This window comes from Tursiops truncatus, chromosome 1 (assembly GCF_011762595.2).
Source record: "Tursiops truncatus isolate mTurTru1 chromosome 1, mTurTru1.mat.Y, whole genome shotgun sequence".
NCBI lineage: Eukaryota > Metazoa > Chordata > Mammalia > Artiodactyla > Delphinidae > Tursiops > Tursiops truncatus.
Window position 1 is genome coordinate 121,354,277 of NC_047034.1, and position 6,647 is coordinate 121,360,923.

Consider the following 6,647-nt stretch of genomic DNA (forward strand, 5'->3'; position numbering starts at 1 on the left):
CTAGTGTCTAACACAGTGCTTTGTTCATTTTGAATATTTAATACGTTAGTGGATTAAATAAACAGAAAACTGAAGTCTATAAATGTTTAAAAACTTAAGAGGAGAATAAGATATGAAAGACAGGATAAATCAGAAAAGTATAAATGATGAAAAAATATATTGCAATATAATAATGTAAGAAACTGATAGCTAATATTTGTGAAAATATAACATATAGAATAAAAGTTATAAGTTAAGAATTATCTGCAGTGCCAAATTTGTGAGAAATTATATTTTAAAAAGTTTTTTTGTAAAGACAGGTTTCTTAGAATTCAGACCACATTTTCACAAGGAAATTATAATATAGGGATCAATAAGTTTCCAACATTACCTAAAAGCACCAGATTAACACATAACAATCATTTCCATTAATGATGCAGGAGAAGAGATTATCAAGCCATCTTACTAGTAGAAATCATATATCAGCAAATGGCAGAAGTATGGCTGGACAGTGAAGCCAGAAAGTAGAAGATAAAGAATTATATTTTATATAATGGGAAATTATGGCATTTTTTAAAGGAAACTGTTATAATAAAACAGTAGTTCAGTCCAACAAAGCTGTATAGTTTAAATGGAGTGGACAGGAGACTAGAGGCAAGGTCACCATAAGTCCTTTCAATTTAATCCACTTCAAGTGAAATAAGAGTACATTTAATTTGTGACCATTTGACAAGAACTATCTCAAAAAGCAACTGCCTAGGGCTTTTTTGCCATATTTAGATCACAGTTTTTAAAAAAAAATCTCAAAGTTCTTTATTCTTGAATTTATTCTTTATTCCTTAGCCATTGTTTCTTAAAGAATTTTGGCATTTAACACACCGTGGTATTTTCACAAACTGTGGGTTTCAAATATGTATAAATGATTACATCAGAAATTACACATGCTTTTAAAATGTTCCTTGAATTTCTGTGGGAGCGGTTATTAAAAAAATTCTCACACTCACTTTAAAAATAATCAATTTGGTGTGTTAATGGTTCACTAATTACTTATAAAATTTCCAAAAATTACATGACAATATAAGACAATACTTTGCATGGTTAAAAACTAACAAGCAGGCAGTGTATAATTTACATATGATAAATTACTCAATGATATTTAACTCTAATGTTAGGCTGTAAGCTTCTGAGGGCAGAGAAACATATTGTCTATGTTATATAATATATAAACTGTATCTATATCTATATTATACACCACTGTATCCATAAAACGTAACACTCAGCCTGTACTTTATACATATTTGTTGAATTAATATATCGGTGAATGTATTAATGAATTCAACTAACACAAAATAGTCATTACCTAAGGCAAGTGTACACTTAATATGAAAATTAAAAGATAATAATAAATTACTGCAGCAATTAGCAGATTTTCATAATCTTTAGAATGAGGGTATACAAGCAAGTACTGGTTTCTGAGGCCATAACTATATCTCTTCTGCTGGAGAATAATTTGGTAGACCATCTCTATTAAAGCACATGTTCAATAAATTTAATGTTATTAGAATTGAAAGGATTCAAAACAACATTTTGAATCATTACTACATTTGTGGGTTTTTTTTTTTTCTGCAAGGGTACAAATAAAACCTGAAAGAAGTTATTTTGAAAGAGAGTAGATTAAACCAAGGGTAGACTATATTGACTATCCCCACAATTGGTACTATTAAAAAAAAAAGTTGCTGTCATAGATAAATGTTTGAATTGTTAGAATTCAAAAGGATTTACAATAGCATCTTCAGTAGCAGAGAAATGCTCTTAGATATTACATGACTTCAGTAAGTCTTTAAGAATGATATTCACATGAAAAAAAAAAAATGAACGTTAAACCTGACTGGAAACAACACAGGAAAATCAATTAGAAATGAATTCTAGAATTAAGGTAAAAATAATAAAATAAAACTTCTAGAAATTATTGTAGGTCAAAATCCTCATGACTTTGAGATTGGCACAAATTTCTTAAACAGAACACACACAAAAACACACTGATCACAAAGGAAACGATTGGCAGATTGTTTTTTATGAGATTCAAAAAAGTTTTTTTTTTTAATTAAAAGATACTTTTAAGAGATTCAAAAGGTAAATCCCAGAAAAGGAGAAAATATTTGTCATACATGTATCCATAGAAGAACTATTCAATAAATCCTACAAATTAAGGAGAAAACAACAAACATTTTTTAAAGAAATGAGTGAAAAACTTGACCAGGCTTTTAACAAAAGAGGATATCCAAATGGCCAATGAGCATATGAAAAAGTGCTCAATGTTATAAATCATCAGGAAAACACTAATTAAAACCACAATGAGGAGTGGGGGGAGGGATAAATTGGAAGATTGGGATTGACATATACACACGACTATGTATAAAATAGATAACGAATAAGGACCTACTGTATAGCACAGAGAACCCCACTCAATACTCTGTAATGGCCTATATGGGTAAAGAATCTAAAAAAGAGTGGATATGTGTATAAGTATAACTGATTCACTTTGCTGTACACCTGAAACTAACACAACACTGTAAATCAACTATACTCCAATATTTTTTTTTTTTTTAAAGCCACAATGAGATACTGCTTGATATCTACCAGAATGGTTACAACTTAAAGAAACTGACAGTACTGATTTGGGGCACTTAAATGGATCAATGGTGCTCTCATACATGTCTGGTGTTATTGTAAATTGGTACAACAATTTTATAAAGCTATTGGCAGTATCTTCTATAACTAAATGTTTGCATACCTTATAACCAAGCAATTCATGTTCAGCAGAGTCATGTACAAGAATTTTCACTAAGCACAATTCACAATATCTAAAAACTGGAGATAACCACCATCAATTATATAACAGAAAATACATGTTATATAATATATTCATGTAATGACCTACTATATAGCAATGAAATAGAAAATACTATTTCAAGCAATAATACACATAAATCTCATAGACTCATGTTGAGCAAAAGAACCCCAAACACAGAATACTGCATACTACATTATTTCATATGTAAAAAGCACAAAATAGGTTGAAACTTATTTATAGTGATAGAACTCAGACTAGCGGCTACCTTCGGCGGTGTGTAAAGACTAAGGAACAGGAACAGGAGAGGCTTCTGCGGTACTTGTAATATTTTATACCAAGATCTCGGTACAGGTTACCCTGATGTGTTCACCTTATAAAAAATTAGCAGCCTGCAAACTTAATATTTACGACTTCACTATATATATTTTGCACTCCAATAAAAAATTTACCAAAATTATTTAATAAATGACTTAAAACAAAAATATCATGTGCAAGTATCTATAATCACTTCTCTTAATTAGATCAAACCACTGTGTAGATGGTTGCAACATTCAGTTCAATAATTAGTATCCAAATATCTGGTTGTATTAACCAAGATTGATGCTGTATTTTGAAGTAGTCAGTTACAGTTCATAAATCAGACAATTTGTAAAACTTTGTCTTCTTAATTTTCCCTTCTTGGTTATAATATTGCAAGATTTATAATCCAAATTTGTCAATTCCCTTTCAATTTTGCATAAATAAAGCAATGTTAATGGAGATCAAAATAGTCTTGATTCAATATTTATTTTGTGAGATAAATTTTTTAATAGAAAGAAAAATTCTATTAACACAAATCCACTCTTTAGCACTTAGTTACACAAGTATGCATTTTAAGCTTACATGCCTTTTGAGACCTGGTGGAAATAATAACAGTAAAATAATTTTATAGAATATTTATTATGGGGCATACACTAGGGCAAACAATTTCTACAATTATCTCCTTTAAAAATCACAACATTCTGTAATGCAATTTTATTATTGTGTCTTATTTACAGATAAGGACACTGAATTTTGAAGATGATACATCTGCCAGGTGCTGGTGCTTGGATTCAAACCCAAGCTGTCACTACAGAAGCTCAGGCACATAACCATTTAGCTCAATGCTGAGTAACTAATCCTTAGAGGTGTCAGCCTTACTTAATTGCAGAGATGGTAGCAGTTAAAGATCAATGGTAGCATCTTGATGCTGTCTTTACATAGCTTTCTCCTTATTTACTTAAGTGGTCTCAATTTGTTTCTTATGCATTTAAGTGCTCAATTATGTTAATGCTGTTCCCAGGGGATTTACTCTTCCCTCTTTCTGTTTTTTGCTTATGTGATCCCGGATGCTTCCCTTATTGAAATATGGGCTGAATTTTCTCCCTGATGAATTTATCATACCAAGCTTTTGGGGGCTGTATTTTCTGATATTGCCTTCCATTGTAGCAGACATTCAGATATGGGCACCTCTCCATTTTTGAAAATGTAATGGTTCTTTAACAAAATACTTATTAATCAATGCACATGGGTGTGGAAAGGTATTGCTAGTGTCCTTAACATACAAGGATGGTTTTCACTTTGCTTCTACAAATGTTGCTTTAACGCTCAACCTAGTTATATCTTTTGAGCAACATTATCATCCATATTTAGAAAACTGTATCACCCACCATTTAAGAAGTATTTAGTTTCTAAGGTCTCAGAATGAGAAGATTTATGCAGTTTGCTTCCTGTAGTTTAGGCTGATAATATTTGATTGAATTACAAAACATTTAAAATTCTGAAGGTATTACACTCTGAAGAGTTAGTGTTAGCCTTGGGTGTTTTGATTGTTTGCTTGTTTACATATCAGGTATGTACTCAGTGGCGATATCACTCTGTCTTTATCTTTCGTAAGAGTGTAATGCTGAGACTGGAAAAAGAGATGCCAAATACTGGAAGAGCAAAGAAGCTTTTCTCTCTTTATTTTGCAACTAGAGCAGTGGACATGGAATACCAGCAGTGGCAAAAATTAAAATGATTAAAGGTTTGGTTATATCTTAAACATTTTATCCCATGCCCCACTCTCACTGCCATCCTACATCAATTTCCAAAAACGTTGGTGCAATTTTTTTGAACTGGAGACAATTAGATTTTTATTGTTAAAATTTTCCTTTCAGCATCCTTACTTACATATTTCCATTTTTGCTCTGCCTCTATAACTAGAATACTATATTCTCAAAAATAGAAACTATACTTTTTTGTATATCTACATAATTTCTAGTTTAGTTTAGTCATGTGGTGGATGATATTAACAATAACGTGCCTTAATTAACATGGCAAGTGCGTAATATGCCCTCGTGTGAGGCCCTGTGCAGTGAGCACAGCTGCCGCTTCATGTGTATCTGTGGCTTCTCCTTCTATCATGCCTTCAAGCATCTTCAATTCACATTTGTCAGAATACTACAGAGTGTCACATACTTCAAGCAATAACCCAGCCAGGCAATCTGTCCTGGAGAGTGAGGTATCCCAGCAAGTCAGTGACTCACAGTTTTAGAGAATCTAGGAGACTTAGCACCAGAAATCTAGGCAGCAAAGCAAGCAGTTTGAATTGAGGTTGTCTCTTAGGAGGTGGCAGGAACTTAGCTTCTGGTTTAGGTGTTGAATAGTAAAGGTGGGTGAGAGTTGAGGAGGAGCAGAGCATGAAGAGGAAAGCAATCTTATTTCAATCATAAAAAGGCAAAGAAATATGAGGCATATCTCACAGGTAATGACAGAGGCATAGGGATCGTGACTGGAAGAGTAAGGTCATAAGAGGGGCAGAGGAATTCAGTGACAGGGAAAAGGCAGACACTGTTATCAGAATGGGGTACCAGCTAAGAATCAAATCACAGTGAGGTTACCCTGATATTATTTCATGAGTGCTGGCATAGCTCCTCAAATATCTTGCAAATAAGAGTCAGGACAGGCAGTATAATGAGGCAGGGCTGAGCCTAAATGCTAAAGCCAAGTGATTCCCGCTCTAGAGAAACTGATTCAAAGACCAGGAAAATGACAGTGCTGAAAGAAGGGGAAAATAATTATTTTTATTAATTGGAGCCAGGTCAGAAAGATGTGTTTAAAGTAACTAGGAGCAAAGTTTAATGACCTTGGCCTGGTGGCTTAGCAGTAGTACAGTCAAACAAAAGTAAGAAAATGTTCATGTATTCCTAGACTGAAACCTCTTTAAATTTTTCTCTAGTGTACGAGTCTCTAACTATAAGACTTGACAGAAGGCTTCCCTGGTGGCGCAGTGGTTGAGAATCTGCCTTTCTAATGCAGGGGACACGGGTTCGAGCCCTGGTCTGGGAGGATCCCACATGCCACGGAGCAACTAGGCCCGTGAGCAATACCTACTGAGCCTGCACGTCTGGAGCCTGTGCTCCGCAACAAGAGAGGCCGCGATAGTTAGGGGCCCACGCACCGCGATGAAGAGTGGCCCCCGCTTGCCACAACTAGAGAAAGCCCTCGCACAGAAACGAAGACCCAACACAGCAAAAATAAATAAATTTATTTATTCCTACCCCCAACATCTTCTACCCCCAACATCTTCTTAAAAAAAAAAAAAAGACTTGACAGAAATCCTGTTGCATTTTTCTTGAAGTCATTTACTTTTGCCTTTTTGCATAACCTTATTCAACTAATCTTCTCTTGCCTTACAGACATGACCACAGATACTTTAGCAACTGCATTCTAGTTACCAACTGTGGGTGATTTTCTTTTGCAATGGATATGAATTGCTTATTATGAGCCATGCCGACTGACAACACTAGTTTTG